Source organism: Rhinopithecus bieti, unplaced genomic scaffold, assembly GCF_001698545.2.
Source record: "Rhinopithecus bieti isolate Rb0 unplaced genomic scaffold, ASM169854v2 scaffold_30732, whole genome shotgun sequence".
In the NCBI taxonomy this organism is placed as follows: domain Eukaryota; kingdom Metazoa; phylum Chordata; class Mammalia; order Primates; family Cercopithecidae; genus Rhinopithecus; species Rhinopithecus bieti.
In genome coordinates this window covers 4,827,761-4,845,076 of record NW_016814045.1, presented here as the reverse complement: position 1 = coordinate 4,845,076, position 17,316 = coordinate 4,827,761, and the positions used below count along the sequence as shown (strand labels likewise).

The 17,316-nt window shown below is 44.6% G+C and overlaps 1 protein-coding gene and 1 long non-coding RNA gene across 9 annotated transcripts in view; one reads left to right on the top strand and one right to left on the bottom strand.

Annotated features, from left to right (window-relative positions):
- Positions 1-17,316, bottom strand: part of KCNIP1 (potassium voltage-gated channel interacting protein 1) — a 394,968-nt gene that overhangs the window by 37,051 nt on the left and 340,601 nt on the right. The window lies entirely within an intron of this gene.
- LOC108513609 (uncharacterized) overlaps positions 1-17,316 on the top strand; it is a 96,658-nt gene that overhangs the window by 48,738 nt on the left and 30,604 nt on the right. For 5 of the 6 annotated variants that reach the window (XR_001880956.1, XR_001880955.1, XR_001880952.1 and 2 more), the window contains one exon: positions 3,553-3,685. The exons of the other annotated variant lie outside the window; for it this stretch is intronic. This is a non-coding gene — a long non-coding RNA (uncharacterized LOC108513609). The remainder of the gene's footprint in view (positions 1-3,552; positions 3,686-17,316) is intronic. 6 annotated transcript variants of the gene reach the window in all.

Sequence of the window (17,316 nt, the reverse complement as noted above, 5' to 3'; positions counted from 1 at the left end):
AGAGAAATGCAAATCAAAACCACAATGAGATACCATCTCACACCAGTTAGAATGGCAATCATTAAAAAGTCAGGAAACAACAGGTGCTGGAGAGGATGTGGAGAAATAGGAACACTTTTACACTGTTGGTGGGACTGTAAACTAGTTCAACCATTGTGGAAAACAGTGTGGTGATTCCTCAAGAATCTAGAACTAGAAATACCATTTGACCCATCCATCCCATTACTGGGTATATAGCCAGAGGATTATAAGTCATGCTGCTATAAATACACATGCACACATATGTTTACTGTGGCCCTATTCACAATAGCAAAGACTTGGAACCAACCCAAATGTCCATCAGTCACAGACTGGATTAAGAAAATGTGGCACATATACACCATGGAATACTATGCAGCCATAAAAACGGATGAGTTCGTGTCCTTTGTAGGGACGTGGATGCAACTGGAAAACATCATTCTCAGCAAACTATCACAAGAACAGAAAACCAAACACCGCATGTTCTCACTCACAGGTGGGAAGTGAACAATGAGATCACTTGGACACAGGAAGGGGAACATCACACACCAGGGCCTATTGTGGGGAGGGGAGATGGGGGAGGGATAGCATTAGGAGATATACCTAATGTAAAAGACGAGTTAATGGGTGTAGCACACCAACATGGCACATGTATACCTATGTAACAAACCTGCATGTTGTGCACATGTACCCTAGAACTTAAAGTATAATAAAAGAAATGCAAAAAAAGAATCAAGCTGTGTCCTTAAATGTACTGTGCTGCTGATGTCATGTGTGTCAAGAATGGAACAGACCTGTAGGTTCTGAGCCCAGTACATTTCAGCCTTATGCTTTACAGAGTACTTTCACGTTGCTTAACTCCTGTGAGATATGCATAGTATTTTCCCATTTTACAGGGGAGAAGACTGAGGCTCAGAGAAGAAAGAGAAAAGGTGACACTTCTGAGCACTGCCTATTTGCAGAGCGCTGTGACATGTACTTTGCTTACATGATCTCACTTAACTCTCTCATAGCTTTTAAGTATTCTTGTTAAATCTTCGTTGTTGATTTCTTATTAGCTAATTATTTTTCCCATTTTATTAGAAGAAATTGAATCAGTAATTTCAGGAGGCATCCTTGAGGTCACAGAGACTAATCACATCATCTACTTGATGGGCAGATGCTTTGGAACCTCAAGGGACCACCCTAAGGGTCTCTGCTGGGCCCACTCTTGTGTCTTTGTTGTTGTGTCTATATAACAAGTCAGGGACCAAATTCTACTACCCCAAGTCTCCTTTACTTTCTGTATTTGAGAATTTGTACTAAGGGGGCAGGAGGGAAGACACCAAATAGTTTCAGGAATTCCCTCTGCATCTCCTTTCTCCATCAAGCTCTCTGCTACCCATTTAGCATTTCCAACCATGTTTCTTTTTTCTGAGCATCAAAGCAGCCTCCACTGTAGGCGACAAGTTGTATAAGTCACAGAGTGGCTTTTCTCCTGCCTTCTAAATGTACAGCTGTGGCTACTGGGCCCAGGGAGGGAACTGGCCTTGTCCAAGGCCACGCACTGGATTCCCAGCATAGCAGGATTGAACTCAGATGAATCCTTCCAGTAATCCAGTGTTCTTTTCACAACCCTATTCACTCATTCTACAAATAGTTACTGAGTGCCTACTAGGTGCCTGGCACTCTTCTAGGCACTGGGGATAAAGCAGTGAACAAAAGACATAAAGCAGTGAACAAATGACATAGAGGTGGGGATGGAGCTATGAATGGAAATAGAGCAGAATTATGGGACTGGCGGGACATGGGTCATGGAAGGCATTGTTTTTATTTTTATTTTTTATTTCCATGGGTTTTTTGGGAACTGGTGATGACTGGTTACATGACGAAGTTCTTTAGTGGTGATTTCAGAAGGTGCTGTTTTAGGATAGTGAAGGAAGGCTCAGGAAAGGCGAGGTGATAGCCCACTTGAGCATCAGTGAGAGGGGAGTGATGGTGAGATTTGAAGTCAAACAAAGGCTCCTGTCACAGCTCTGCAGCTGAACAGGTGGTGGGCCCAAGCAAGTCACTTCCATCCTCTGTGTCTCAGTTGTCAACAATAGGGAAAAGGGGACAGTAACATCATCTCTCAGTCTGCTGGGATCAAAAGAATCCCTGCAGATAGAGCGCTGGCATATAGAAGGCACTAATGAGTTTCCTCCCCACTCATGGGGGAGTCCTGGGGTTCAGTTTCCTAATGAGTGCCTTTGCTTGGCTACCAGTAAGGTGCAACCTACCTTGAGCCCACATAACACTCCCTTAGCCAGGGCAGCAAGCTGGAGGGCCAGCTGGAAGACTTGCGTAGTTTGAGAGGATGAATGAGCTGGGATTAATTAGCCCAGTTGGTTTGTGAATATATTAGCAGGTCACAGGGCTCTGAGGCTGTTTAGTCTGATGGGTGATGGGTGGTGACCGCTAAGCCTTGAGTGATGCTTTGATGGAACTTTCCAGATCAGGGTTCTCACTTGGAACTCCTAGCCCTTCTGAATTTCTCACTGTGAGATAGCAGTGCTTCCATCATTTAAGTCCCAAGGTGATTTACCATAAAGCTTAAGTTGGATCAGAGGAGTCTTTGAAAATTAAACCTCACATACAAGAAAGAGTTTGAAGTCATGTCTTCTAAGGGAAGTCTTCTCAGACCTCCCAGCCTGCATCTCAAATCCTGAAACCCTTTTTGTCTATAAGGATAATGTCTTGGGATTGTGGGGTAGGGAAGTTGGAAGGAGGAGGCACACTTTTCCTTTTATTACTGGTTGGAATACTTTTTAAGCTATGGGTTTGAATTGCTTTTAAAATTTTAATGTTTTGGATAAAAACATGACATTTTGAGTGGGATAATGGTTTTGCTGTGCAGATAGGTCTGGAAAGTTGGTTCTACTGCGACCAGTGTTTTGTTGTTGTGTTTACCGTAATGTTGTTTTGTGGAATAAAATGCTTTCCAAACAAAATATGTTGGGGTGGTCATTTGTGCTTGTCACCAACAATTTCTGGTCCTCCTCCTTCCTGATGCATGTTGGGTGTACCCCTTTGAAGTTAGGTGGGACTATGTGACTGGCACTGGCTAGCAAAATGTGAACATTTCTATTGTGTGTGTGTCCCAGGTGTCCCAGGAGTGAAGTGTGCCACAGGTGTCCCACAGGGCATAGCTGGCTCCATGCTCAGGCAGCCTGACTCTGGAGCCAGTGTTTATAAATCATAATTCCATGCATGCACAATCTCTGCCCTCACAGAGGGATCAGTCCTGTGGTGGCAACAGATATTAAATGAATAATATTTTTTTGAAACAGGGTCTCACTCTGTTGCTTAGAGTGGAGTGCAATGGGACAGTCATGGCTTACCACAGCCTCAACCTCCCAGGCTCAAGTGATCCTTTCATCTCAGCCTTCTGAGTAGCAGGGACCACAGACATGTGCCACCATGCCCAGCTGATTTTTATTTTTTATTTTGTAGAGATGAGTTTATCACTGTTTCCTAGGCTGGAATTATTTTTTAAAAAATAATGTTTGTTTACAGTTGAGCAAAGTAACAATGGAGGAAAGGAATGGGTTACCATGCGAACTTAGACAAGAAGAACTAAACATAACCACAAGGCTTCTCTGTGGTGGCCTTGACACTGAGCCTGGAAAGAGGAGAAGCGGACCAACAGGTGAGGAGTGAGGGAGAGCGTTCTGGGCAGAGGAAGCCTCTACAAGGAGCCCTTGGAGTAAGAAGATATCTCATCTAGAAATGAGAGGAGGCAGGTGTGTCTGGAGGCTGGGATGAAGGGAACAAGGCCCAGAGGAGTGGGAGGCAGGCATGGACCACATTGTGCCAGACTGGGAACCCATGTTAACAGTTTTAGGGACAGCCAATAGCAAAGAAAATGCAGTTTTGTTGTTATTTTAGGAAAACTGAAACAAACTTGGTCCATCCCATTTACTGGGGCTTCACAGAGGATGGCTCTGCAGGGTCAGCTCTCAGCCTGCTGGCTTTGCATCATTCCTCTCCTTGCTGGCTTATGGCAATCGAGGGCCTGTGACATAGGCCTGAGACCCTAGACTCCCTACAAGTGATGGGAAGGGGAAGGAAGTCTGTTTCTCCTTATCAGTTAATAAAGCCTACAATTTGGGATGTTTGAGGTTTCAGCTGGCATACCAGGGGACCTGGCAATTCCCCTTTAGAATGCCAAGGGCTGAGTTGGGTTCAGCTGCAGAACTGACTCTGTGGTATCAAGAATATGATAAGGCTGGAGAAAATCTCCTGGGACTGTAAGATTTTTTTTTTTTTTTTTCTTGAGACAGAGTCTAGCCCTGTCACCTAGGCTGGAGTGCAGTGGCACGATCTCAGCTCACTGCAACATCCGCCTCCTGGGTTCAAGCAATTCTTCTGCCTCAGCCTCCCAAGTAGCTGGGACTCCAGGCCCATGCCACCATGCCTGGCTAATTTTTGTATTTTTAGTAGAGATAGGGTTTCACCATATTGGCCAGGCTGGTCTTGAAGTCCTGACCTCATGATTCACCCATCTTGGCCTCCCAAAGTGCTGGGATTACAGGCATGAGCCACTGCGCCTGGCCAAGACTTTTTTTCTAGCTGATCAGTAACTTTCTCCTTTATTCTTATTTTAGTTACCTCATGACCCTGCACCAGGAAACAGGTCTTGGTAGTTGTCATTAAAAGGGGGAAGATTAAACATACAAAGGAGATGTGATCATTATTGAAGCAAAGTTCAAGAAGGTGGGAGGCAATGGGATGAGGATCAGAGATGTGGGGACCCTGTGCAGATTTCAGATTAGTTCTCAGAAAAATTCCTAGAAGTGCAAGAAAAAGCAAGGGTTATAGCACAGAAAATATCTATCATGTACCCATCTTCTCTGTGTCAATCTGTCTCATCTCTGTCTACATCATCTCTCTCTTAGATAATAAACATTTTAATAGTGGTGATCTCTGAGAATTAGGGTTATGGATGACTGTTACATTCTTTTTTGCTCATATGCATTTTCTAAATTTTCTGCGGAGAGGTCTGGGAAGGTAGGCAGGTGAGGGTGGAGATCCTCCGGCTTGGAGATCAGATCCTCCGGCTTGGAGATCTTCATGTAGCCATGGCAACATGTCGTGTTTATCAATTTCAGTTTCAACATCTGGGAAATGGTGGGAATAATCCCTACTTTACAAGGCTTTTGTCAGATTTAAATGAGATAATGAATGGCAGTGCAATTGGTGTGGCAGTATGGACTCAATAAATATTAAACAATGACTAAGAATCCTTTTTTGCCTTGTGAAGAAAGACAGCTTGGCTAGAAGCAGTGGGTTAGACAGGATGCCTTCCTTCTGGAGGAGGCATTTCTGAGACAGTGGTGAGTAGGGTGGGGTGATGCAATTGGGAATGTTGGGGGTAGGGATCTTGTGATCAGAATGGCAGCTGACATTTTAGAAGCATTTCCCAGTGACTAGGGCTTCATGTGCACTATCTCATGTGACTTTCCTAAAAGCGGTGAGGTACATTCTGCCACCCTTTTAAAGACAAAGAACTGGAGACTTAAGGATATAAGGTCATCTGCCCAGGGCCACAGTTAATAAACAGCAGAGGTGGGGCTCAAATACAGGTCTGCTTGATGCCAAAGCCCATGTTCTTAACTGCGGCATTACATTCCATGAACTTTATAGCCACATAGAACTAGATTAAGATCCCAACTTTGCCACTTGATACCTGGTGGCCTTGGGTAAGTCACAGTCCCTCTCTAAGCCTCAGTTGGCTCGTTTAGACAGTGGCTGTGATCTAACTCCTGTCTCATTGTCCCCATGAGGATCGAATGTGGCAAGGGTTGTGAACCCGGGTACCCAGCAGTGCTTATCACGTGGCGGTTTTCTGGCCCCTCTTCTAGGTTCTGGAGAGGACATTCCCATAGCACTTGGGTTGTCTGAGGCAGCATCTCAAAGCTGCACTGCTGAAAATGCAATTTTTCGCTCTAGCTTGTATGGATAGATTTTTAATATTTAATTAGGAAGACCTTCCGCTTGGAGAAAGGCCAGGACTTGTTATTAAATCCCTGCTGCTTGGTCTCCCTCACTTGCCCATGGGATTATTCATTCATTTCCAGTCATACAATTTAATATTGCAACAGCTAATGGGGAGATGTTGATAATTTGTAAAAACTGGTTGGTGCCAAGGCCGTTGGGGAAGGTCCACACCCAGACCTGCTATGGGGGCCAAAGCAGATTCTCAGGAGATGAGGGTTCCTGAGAGCTTTATGTTCATTATCTGCAAACATTCATCTTGTACCTTCTGAGTGCTGCATGCCATGCTGGGAGCCATGAGGATCAGAAAGAAGTTCACGGCACAGTGACATCCTCAAGGAGCTAGGACCCCTGAATGCATTAGAGGGCTGGGCTCTGCAGCCAGACAGATGGGGTTCAAAATGCCTCCTCGGACATTTCCTAGCTGGGGCACTGGGCATTAACCTCTTGGGGACTCAATTTCATGTACTCACCATTTCTTCCTGAGACTACTGCAAAGTATCAGCCTGTAGGCTCAACCTTACCAATGGGTTCTCTACAAGAACAGCTAGAAGAACCTCTCTTAAAGAGTCATTCATGGAACACATAACTACTAAGTATCCAATACGTGCAAGGCACTGTGGCAGGTACTGTGATGATTACAGTGGTGAGCAGGACAGGCTTGGTCCTTGTTCCCAGATCTTATGATTTGGTGCATGAGAGACTTAACCTAAGAATCACAGACACAAACATAAAATGACAGCTGTGAGACGTGCTGCAAGGGAGAGCTATTTGGTGCTCTGCGACGGGAGCGGGGAAGGACGCCCTGGTGTAGTGCAAGCATTCAAGGGAGGCTTCCCTGAGGAGTGATGGTGGGCCTGAAATCCCAAGGAGTGGAAGGTGACTAGATAGGAAGGAAGGGGTGTGTGTGTATGTGTGTGTGAGACATCGAGAGAGAGGGAGAGGAGGAGGAAGAGGAGGAGTAGGAGGAGGAGGAGAAAGACAGAGAGAGAGAGAGAGGCAGATTCTATGTGTATAAGGAGGATGGGGAGAGCTTTTAGGAGCCTCCTGGGCAGAAGTTCTGGAGCAGAAGGAAATGTGCATTCTAGGGAAGTACATCTGACTGTTCTTACACCAAAGCCTTCAATGGCTTCTTACTGCTTGCAGGAAAAAGACCATGCTCTTTACAAAGGTCTTTTATGATCTTCTGCTTGATTAGCTCATAGGTTTTATCTCTCCTACACAAAGTCACCGTGCTACACAGACACACACAGTCACTTTCTGTAAATACTTGCTGTTCCCACAACATGATTTCCTGGTTGACACTTCCACACCTTTGTATGTCAGGTGCCTGAAGGGGTTATTTCCTGGGTTTCTCTAAGTCTATCCCATGCCTTGCATACCTTCGGGGACTCTATTTATCTGGGCTACAATGTGCATGGTGCCCATGGAGTTGTGCAATGTGCAGCCCTCTCTCAAATCTCGTTTCAAGGGCTACTTCCTCTGAAACTGAAGTTTTTCTGTCTTCCCCAGACAGTATCAGTGTGATAAGACCCCTGTCCTGCAGCATCCATCCCACTGCAAGACAAAAAGGCAAAGATTCTTCTGTCTTTCCTAGATTGTGGGTCCTTTGAGAGTATGGCCATTCAGCCACTCATTTAACAAATATTTATTGAGCTCCTACTCTGTGCCAGGCTTGGGTCCAGGCACCAGCAATATATGGTCCCAAATAAGTCAGGCCCATCCTCCATTCAGCAGGAATGACACGTTAAAATACTGACATCAATGACTATGCAATTAGAAATCATCTTTAGTGCAGTGAAGGAAAAGAGTGAGGAAAGTGTGTGAAGGAAAAATCAGAAGGAGCCTCTTTTGAGTTAAGAAGGAAGGAGAGTCTATGAACATTATGAGGTGAATCATAAAGGTGAGAAGTGGTAGGAAAACAGTTTCAGGAAGAGAGAACAGCATGTGCAAGGATTATGAGATGAGAAAAAGCCTGGCCTTTTTTTTTTTTTAAGACAGAGTCTTGCTCTGTCACCAGGCTGGAGTGCAGTGGTGCAATCTTGGTTCACTCTCACCTTCCACTCCCTGGTTCAAGCGATTCTCCTGCCTCAGCCTTCCAAGTAGCTGGGATTACAGGCGCATGACACCATGCCCGGCTATTTTTGAATTTTTAGTAGAGACGGGTTTTCGCCATGTTGGCCAGAATGGTCTCAATCTCCTGACCTTGTGATCCGCCCGCCTCGGCCTCCCAAAGTGCTGGGATTACAGGCGTGAGCCACTGTGCCTAGCCTCAGATGCTAACTGGGTGGACCATTCGCCTGTCTGACAAGGACTTGGGCTCTTATCTTTAAAGCAATGGGGAGCAGAAATATTGAGTGTGTAATTGCCTCAAACCAGAAGTTTACCCAAGTGTTCAACAGTAAAATGAATGTTAAAATATTCACACAATGAAATGTTACACAGCAACGTGAATGAATCAACTATGACAGTGTCCGACATTTGGATGACTATATAGTGTGAAATCAAGGGAAATTAACCAGTGTGGCTAGAAGTCAGGATAGCAGTTACTTTTGGGGAGTAATGAATCAAATGGGGCAAATAGGGGGCTTCTGGGATGACTTGATCTTCTTTCCCCTTCTCTTTCTTTTAATCTGGGTTCTGGTGCAGATTATATTTAGAGGAATGTTTTATTTTTTAAAATTTAATTTAAAAATAAATGCAGAAGGACCTGCTTGGAGAGTGTTGGAACTGTCTGGATGAGAGATGATGTTAACTTTGAAAGAGACAGATGAGGGGCAGATCTGGAATCTCTCTGACAGAGAAACCACCAGACTTTCTGATGTTGGGTGGCCAGCAGATGGGCATTAGAGAAAGGGATTGGGAGGTGACAAGGAAGACTATCCAGGCTTTAGCAATTGGGTGGATGGTGAAACGGTGCTGTGAAGTGGGGAAGGCTGGAGAGAGCTGTATCACACTTCCCTGCCCTGGCCCCAGTGATGATGAGGTTGTTCTAGAGAATGGGTTTGATTAATACTGACTTACCTTTGGCTATTGCAAGTCAATAACACTATGACCAGTCCTTGGAAAGCAGCTAATTTACTGCCTTTGAGTTCTAAAAATTTCATCTTCTTGAAGATTTTTCAGAATTATTTGTTCTTTAAACTCAACAGCTTTTTGCAGACAGCTTTTTGCCCCTTTGTCACATGGGCAACACGTGTTTATTCCCTTTTTTATGTGCAGTGCCATGTTATGGGCACAGACATGTATGTGTGACCCTTTCAGGCATCCTTGGTGATTCTGGGTGTCAACAGGAAAGAAAAGAGCAATTAAAAATAGCCTCTTTCTGGATGGTGCTGTGTTGAATGCATTTAATAACCAACCTCAGGAAGATTATTTTTTAAATTTCCATTTTCTTTATTATTAGGGCTTGGCTATTAGTCACTGAGTGGCAGAGTTGGAATCTGAACTGTAATCACGCCACACTGCTTCCATCTGACCAGGGATGAGGGTCTGGGGCTCACTGGTGTGTGAGGGGGTGACAGAGACCATCTCCTCATTTCAGTCTCTGTGATGACAGGAGGGAGTCCTGACACTTAGAAAGTGCTTAGAGATCTCCAAAAGAGAGCTGCTCTAAGGTTCTGTTTTACCATTTTGAAAAACATTTGCCCATAATGTCTCTTTATAGGATAATAAAAATGAACCATGTGTGGTTCATTGGAAAACATCTCTCAGGGTTATTAAAATATATGAATATGAATTTTACTTTAAGATGGAATGGCTATATTATTCAAAATTGTAAGCCAAAATGTATTATCTATTATTAATTTATTTTTAATAGTCATCTTTCTTATAGATTAGCATTCTAATTACTTCTGAAAATGTGGGCAGCAGTGAGGCAGGGTTTCCAGTGAAAATTGTCCTGAAGATAAATTGAGGTCTTTGGCTGGAACACTTCAGCCTTTTCCCCATTCTTGAACAATGGCATCTGTCATCCCGGAGGGTCCAGGCCAAGATTCTCATCTAGGCTAGATCTGCCTGAAGAGTTTAAGGCTCTGCTCAGGAGTGAACGGAGCTGCTCTCCACCACATTCCTGCTAAGGCGCTGTCCAAAGGCCACACCGATAAAGGCCGGCAGCACAGAACTGCCTCCAGCCTGCTTCTCGCTGCTGTCCTCCTCCAGGCTGCCACCCCTTCCTCAGACACCCTCCACTTTCTTCTTGCTAATCCTTCCTCCAAGCCCGAGATAAAAAGTGTCTGCTGCAGTAAATGCAGCTCACGTGATATGACAGGGGAATTTATAGGGTCTTTCAAATACTTCCTATAATGGAAAAATCTCAGCATGTATAGTTTGATTGAAGCTTGTTCATGTCAATGCAAAGCAGTTCATGTGGATGGAGGGCCTTCTGTGCTCAGGTGTTTGATTCGGTAAAGGCAGAGACGTGGGAAGAGCTGGGTGCTAGACCCAGGGAGTTTGAATGGCTTGGCTCTCATACCTGTCACCTGTGCACTGTGCAGCTACCGCACATTCTTCACCTGCCCGCTGGTGTTGCCTGGTCTGTGAAGGACACTTACTTCTCAGGGTCTTCACGAGGATTAGGTGGGTACCCAGAGCATGGCACACAGAGGATGTGCAGCAGATGGCAGCTTATTTCATTTCCCTCCCCTCTATTCCTGTGTGACGAGGGAGGGCTGGTGGACTGAGTGGGGGCTTCCAGGTCACTCCACGTGGTGTCAGCGTGACTCTGTCTTGAAGGGACAATGTGTGTGTGTGTGTCAGAGGGACGGGGCTGGCCCATCCCCAGGGATGCCAGCACAGGGCAAAGAACACTGACTGGGTGGGGGGGATGAGAGGGCGAGGGAGTGGGATGGGAGACTTGGGTTCCCGGACCACATCCCCAATTCTGGGCTCAGCATTTCCATTCTCTGGGTGTCAGTTCCCTCCGCAATAAAAAGGAGTGGTGGAGACACTGAATTTCTACTCATGTAACCTTGGGCAGTTCTCTCTCTATTTTTAGTTTATTAACCAGTGATGGATCTATTCTCCAGAAACTTCTCTAAAGTCATCTCAAACTTATGCTATTTTAAATTTATATTAATTTCCTCTGGAGATAGCAAGTTTCATTAAGTTTATGGGTTTTGGGGAAGGCAAACTTCTTTTAATCGGTCCTAGTTTACTCCTTTTAGTCTTCTAATTTTAGTATTTTATGATTTGCTCAACATTCATGCATTTGTTTAACCAGCATATAAGCATATCCATGCTCCACATATTCAGATTTTCAGAAAGGGAAGATGTATAGAATTTATTGAATACCTACTATGTAAAGACATACTAAGTGTGTTCACATTTCTCAATCTCCATTTACCTTCCCAACAATCCTAGGAGGTGATATTAATATCCCCAGTTTGTCATTAGACAAGCTAAGTCTCAGACAGCTTAAGTGATTCCCAGGGTCACACAGGGAGTAAGTGCATGAACTGGCATCTGAAGCTAGATCTTGCTTTCCGTAATTCTGTAATGTAATGTTGCAATGTGTTGTTGCAATCTTGTAATATCGTGCCCCTTCTTTCTGCCTTCCTTATCCTCTTTATATATCAGATAGCTGGAAGCTATTATTTCTGGAGCTGCTCAGCATTGATTCTTTGCTTCTCCAGGCCTGGGGGATTTATTTTCAAAACTCCCTGCTTTGCCTGAAAAGGCTTGGGAAAAGCTTGGCATGGAAATTACAGAGGAGGGGATCTTCCAGGGGTCCCACCCAGCAGCCTGCTTCTTTCCTGTTGCATTTGGTAGTGGTGGTACCTGAAGATAAAGGGCCGTGCCTGCTGCTGTTTGATGACAACCTGGCTGTGGTAGCCTGTATATTTAACCCCACGCATGTTAAACTGCATCTGGCCGATGAGTGTGTTACATGTCTAGGGCTCTTTACTTAGGTGGTTCTTTGGGAAAATTGAGGGCATGTATATCAAGCAATTTTTGAATTATGTCTCTATTAGCATCTGTGAATGTCTCCCTGGGGAAGCCAGGAAAACTCTATTAGTTGAGCAGTTTAAAACAGGATTGGAAGAAGCAGTGGGGAATATCCCATAGGGAACAATAATTATAAACAGCAGTTCCATGTAAACAGGTCTTAATGTGTTTTCTATATTGAATTCCTGAGAGTGAGGATCTCGAGTGGTGTTTCGGCGCCCTCTCCAGGACCTTGCCCTGCATACTGGTGCCTGGAGGGAAGTGTTGGGAGCTGAGGAGGAACGCTCAGGGGACCCTGCTTCTTCCCTGGACACCAGAAGCCTCCTGGACCATGGCAATGCTGAGCCAGTCTGGTTGTGCCCACCAGCTGTCTGTGGGCCACATGATACTAATGGCATCGTTGTGTGATTTCCAGGAGGAGATCTTAGGCAAGTCATTCACTCTCTATGTCCTTGTGGAGTATTTATATAGGCTTAACACTGAGCCAAATGTTCTCCTACAATTTATTTCAATGAATCCTACCAGTGTCCTGCAAGGTGGGTTATATTACCCCACTTTATAGATGAGGAAACTAACTCTCAGGAAAGTTAAGTATTTTGCCCAAAGTCATTAGTGAGCAAATGGCAGAACTGGGGTCTAAATTCTGGTCTTTGACTGCAGTTGCAGGGCCATTACTATGATACCAGATCATTTCCATGCTCTTCAAGCTCTCGTCCAACTAAACATTCTATGAAATACACCTTTTTGATACCAGAGGCTCAGTGATCTCATCTTGGGTTTTGCAATACCCCCTCAACTTATTTAGCCTGTGCCAGCTGTGGGAACAGAGATCTCACTCATTATTAGTTCAGTGTTTTGTGGTTGCTGCTGGCTCTAGAGTTCTAGGGGTTATGGCTTGGGGCCAGTGCGTAACCCATAGGATGCACTCATAAGGCATTCAGACTGATGGTTGTCATGGCAGTGGTGCCATACAGAAATGCTGTGGCCTTGGCTAGGTCACATCCCTTCTGTCCACCTTGAAAGTAAGTCTATCCTGTGTCTTCCTACATCAATAAAGTGAAATTATGGAAGCATAAAAGCTTTAAGTTTGGAAAAACCTTAGCTATCATCCAGTGTTTTACATCATCCTTAGATATCATCCACTACTATAAAGGCAAGGAATTCTTTAACCAAAGGAAGTTGTGCACAGAAGCTAAATATGTAAAATAGATGAGGAAACTAACTCTCAGGAAAGTTAAGTATTTTGCCCAAAGTCATTGGTGAGCCAATGGCTGGTGCATCATAGAGTATATAACATAGCAATGCCTCCCCTAAAGCAAACTTCCTCAGGAGGCACGGCTCAGAGTGACTCCTGGAGGCAAGAGCACCTCAACCATCTTCTCTCTAGCTTTTAAAATAAGCAAACTTAAAAGCAACCAACAGTCTAAAGCCTGTATGCTATGTTAGTAGTATAATTTTAAAACATTTACTTAGGTTTGACCAGGCACGGTGGCTCACTTCTGTAATCCCAGCACTTTGGGAGGCCAAAATGGGCAGATCACAAGGTCAGGAGTTTGAGACCAGCCTGGCCAGTATGATGAAACCCTGTGTCTACTAAAAATACAAAAATTAGCCAGGCATGGTGGTGGGCACCTGTCGTCCCAGCTACTCGGGAGGCTGAGGCAGGAGAATCGCTTGAACCCAGGAGGCGGAGGTTGCAGTGAACAGAAATCATGCCACTGCACTCTAGCCTGGGCAACAGAGCAACACTCCATCTCAAAAAAAAAAAAAAAAAAAAAAAAATTACTCAGGTTTTTTTACACATAAAATCACAACAAAATGATTGTCTAAGGAGAAACCTGATATTTAAGAGTGATTCAAGAGCAGGCAGAGTCCAGAGGGCATGGGACATAGGCTAGGTTAATTTTGCTAGAGACAGATTAACAGCAGGAAACTCAGGTGGAGAATGCAGAGGAGCAGCCCCAGTGGGCATCCCAGCAGGAGGCCTGCAGATCAGGAGAGACGTTTGGGGCTGGAGAGGGGGAAGAGGAAGGGCACAAAGAGGGCAGGGGAAGGTAGAGAGGAGGAATCTGTAGATGGCTCTGACTTTTTAATCCTTGGTTATCGCCTTGAGGGAAATAAAGGAAGATGGCTGCAGTGCTTACTCATTTCAAGGGCACTGGATCAGTGGAGTGCCGCACTGAATATTCTAAGCACATGGCTGTGTGAGACACTGAACACTTCATTTCAGAAAACCTCCAATGCCCAGCCCCAGAGGTTACTGAGGAAGTAACTAGACAGAATGTTCTTTACAGCCAGTTTGCAGACACTCACAGGCCAGGGTCAGCTGTGGGGCTGGCTTTGTCTGGTGGGGATGGTGCTTTGGCCACAACTCAAGTGCAAGGCGGGCTGCTGTGGTCTGACTTTGCGGTGTAAAGTCTCTGGAGGATGCAGGACAAAAAACAATTGGCAAACCGTTAATTAGCTAAGCAGACTCCTAAAGACCAATGATTATAGGAAATAACTTACTTGGATACCCAAGTGAACCACGGAGAATCAAGTGCTTGCCTCAGAACTGATTGACTCTCCTCGTTAGTGCCTTCCTCTGTTCCTCCCTCCCCCTCTCTCTCACTCCCACCTCTTTCCCTCTTTCTGCCCTGCCATTTCTGACAGTTTCTCTCTTCTCTCATTTATTGTAGCTCTCATGTTCCTATCTTATCTCTGCTCTCCTCCTTTCTCTCTGGAAAGAGAAATATTACGTACCTATAAAGTAGGTTCATTTCATTCCTCTAATGGACTTTGTGTTCATTTTTTAAAATTTAAAAATTAGGTGGTGATCCTCCTTATGTCAGTACCAGGAATCTGCTCACTCTGAACACTAGTATCCTGGTAGTACTTTGTCCTGGGGACAAAAGTGGGGATGGCAAGTACAGGCCAGCAACAAGTACTTTCACTTGATTTGTAGAATAAGGGATGGTTTAAAAAAGGGAGAATCCTTTCATGTATTGCTTTGTAATTGAATATAAATAAAAAGGAAATGTCATTAAAAAAATCAGACGAGTTGAATATTTTATGTTGTTCTTTCTCTGAAGAAGTTCAAGCCAGCTAAATGCAGTTGCTTTTACTCAAATTGGGCCTTGTTTCCCCACAGAATCTATGATATGGAATAGAAAAAGTACATTTAAAAATTTATCAGCTGGGCACAGTGGCTCACACCTGTAATCCCAGCACTTTGGGAGGCCGAGGTGGGTGGATCGCCTGAGATCAGGAGTTGGAGACCAGCCTGGTCAACGTGGGGAAACCCCGTCTCAACTAAAAATACAAAAATTAGCTGGGCGTGGTGGCATGCACCTTTAATCCCAGCTACTCAAGAGCCTGAGGCAATAGAATCGCTTAAACCTGGGAGGCAGAGGTTGCAGTGAGCTGAGATCGTGCCACTGTACTGCAGCCTGGGCGACAGAGTGAGACTGTCTCAAACAAACAAACAAAAAAGTTTATTATGCTGGCTATAATAGACTACAGAATACAAGCTATTCTGATCCTCAAATCTAGTGTGCCTTTTGGGCTGGATTTTAGAAGAGACTCTCTCAGCTACAAGAGTCTGGGTATTAGGTAGGCAGTTAGCAGAGTGGGATCTGGAGTCAGTCTTATTTTGTTGATCACAGTGGGGGTCTTCAGGCTGTGGCTAAATGGGAGGGTGGTTGGCCTGGGTTTGGGCAACTCTGGATGTCCCTTTGAGATCGGAAGTAATGAGACGGCTTCTGACCACAGAATGTGTTCCACTCATTGGAGGATGAAAAGTATTTGATGTCCTCTTGCTGATCACACAAACAGAGAAATCTTAGGGCCAAATTGAGAACCCACACAGAGCAGGAGACAGGGTTGTTGGGGCAAGGAGAGGCCAGAGGATACCCTTCTCATTTACTTTGAAGGAGTATTATAAACTTTGATGTTGTAAAAATGAGAATATGATAAACGGATTAAGTAGACAGAGAGAAGGATAGGAGAAGGAGAAGGATATTTCCAAGAAGGTGAGCAACAGACATTGTTTCAAGTCAACATGTAAGTATTTAAAGACTGTGTGTCATTTAAAGTGTAACTATCTGCAGAAGAACTAAAAATAGCCAACCAAATATGGAGGTAGAAAGAGGAAAGAGAGAAAAGAGAGAGAGGTTTGTGGCTCATGTTGTAGAGGAGCACATTTACTGGGAGATGTCAGGTCCTTGTGTGGCCAGTGACCAGGGATGAAGGAGGGAAACTCCCGCTAGTGGGAGGTCAAGGCTGCTACTTCTCATCCTCCTTGGAATTGCAGAGAGAAGTTGACCTAAGCCTTTACATTCACTAGCATCCCAGATCAATAGGTCTATCCATATCTGAACTTTTGTATTTTATTTGATATCATATTGTGGCAAATGAAGAAACATTTCCAAAGACCTATGTATTATTTTCCTAAGACTGTCCTAATACATTATGATAAACTGGAGGCTGAGATTGGAGTGATGCTGCCACAAGCCAAAGAACACTGGAGCTACCAAAAGCTGAAAGAGGCAAGGAGGAATCCTTCCCTAGAGACTTTAGACTCCAGGGGAGTTTGTCAAGAACTTGATTTCAAACTGCCAGCCTCCTGAACTATGTGAGAATAAATGTCTGTTGTTTTAAGCCACCCAGTTTGTAGTAATTTGTTCTGGCAGTCCTCAGAAATTAATACAACTGTCATTCTCATTTCTTTATTTTATAAATGAGGAAAGAGAAAGCTGGGGAGAGAAAGAGATTTGTCCAGCCTCACACAACTGGTAAATGGCACAACCAGAATTGCAACCCAGCTCTTTTGATTCTCGACCCAGTGTCTGTATACTGTTCCTAAATTATCCCTAAAAAATTGGCCAGGTGTGGTGGCTCATGCCTGTAATCCCAGCACTTTGGGAGGCCTCAGCAGCTGGATTACCTGAGCTCTGGAGTTCAAGACCACCCTGGGCAACATGGTGAAACCCTGTCTCTACTAACACACACACACATGCACACACGCACGCACACACACGCACACACTAGCTGGGGTGTGCGCCTGTAGTCCCAGCTACTTGGGAGGCTGAGGGAGGAGAATCACTTGAGTCTGGGAGGCAGAGGTTGCAGTGAGCTGATATCATGCCACCGCACTCCAGCTTGGGTGATAGAGTGAGATTTCGTCTCAAAGAAAAAAAAAACACCCTAAAAAATAAAATAGGAATAAGATCAAGGGCCTGAGGAAGATTACAGATGGGTTCTTTGGAGATGTTCCACTGCTCTCCCTAGAATGATGGCATCACATAAGTCCTGGTGTATCTACTAGGAGGTGGTATTCTCTCTTTAGTACTCAAATTA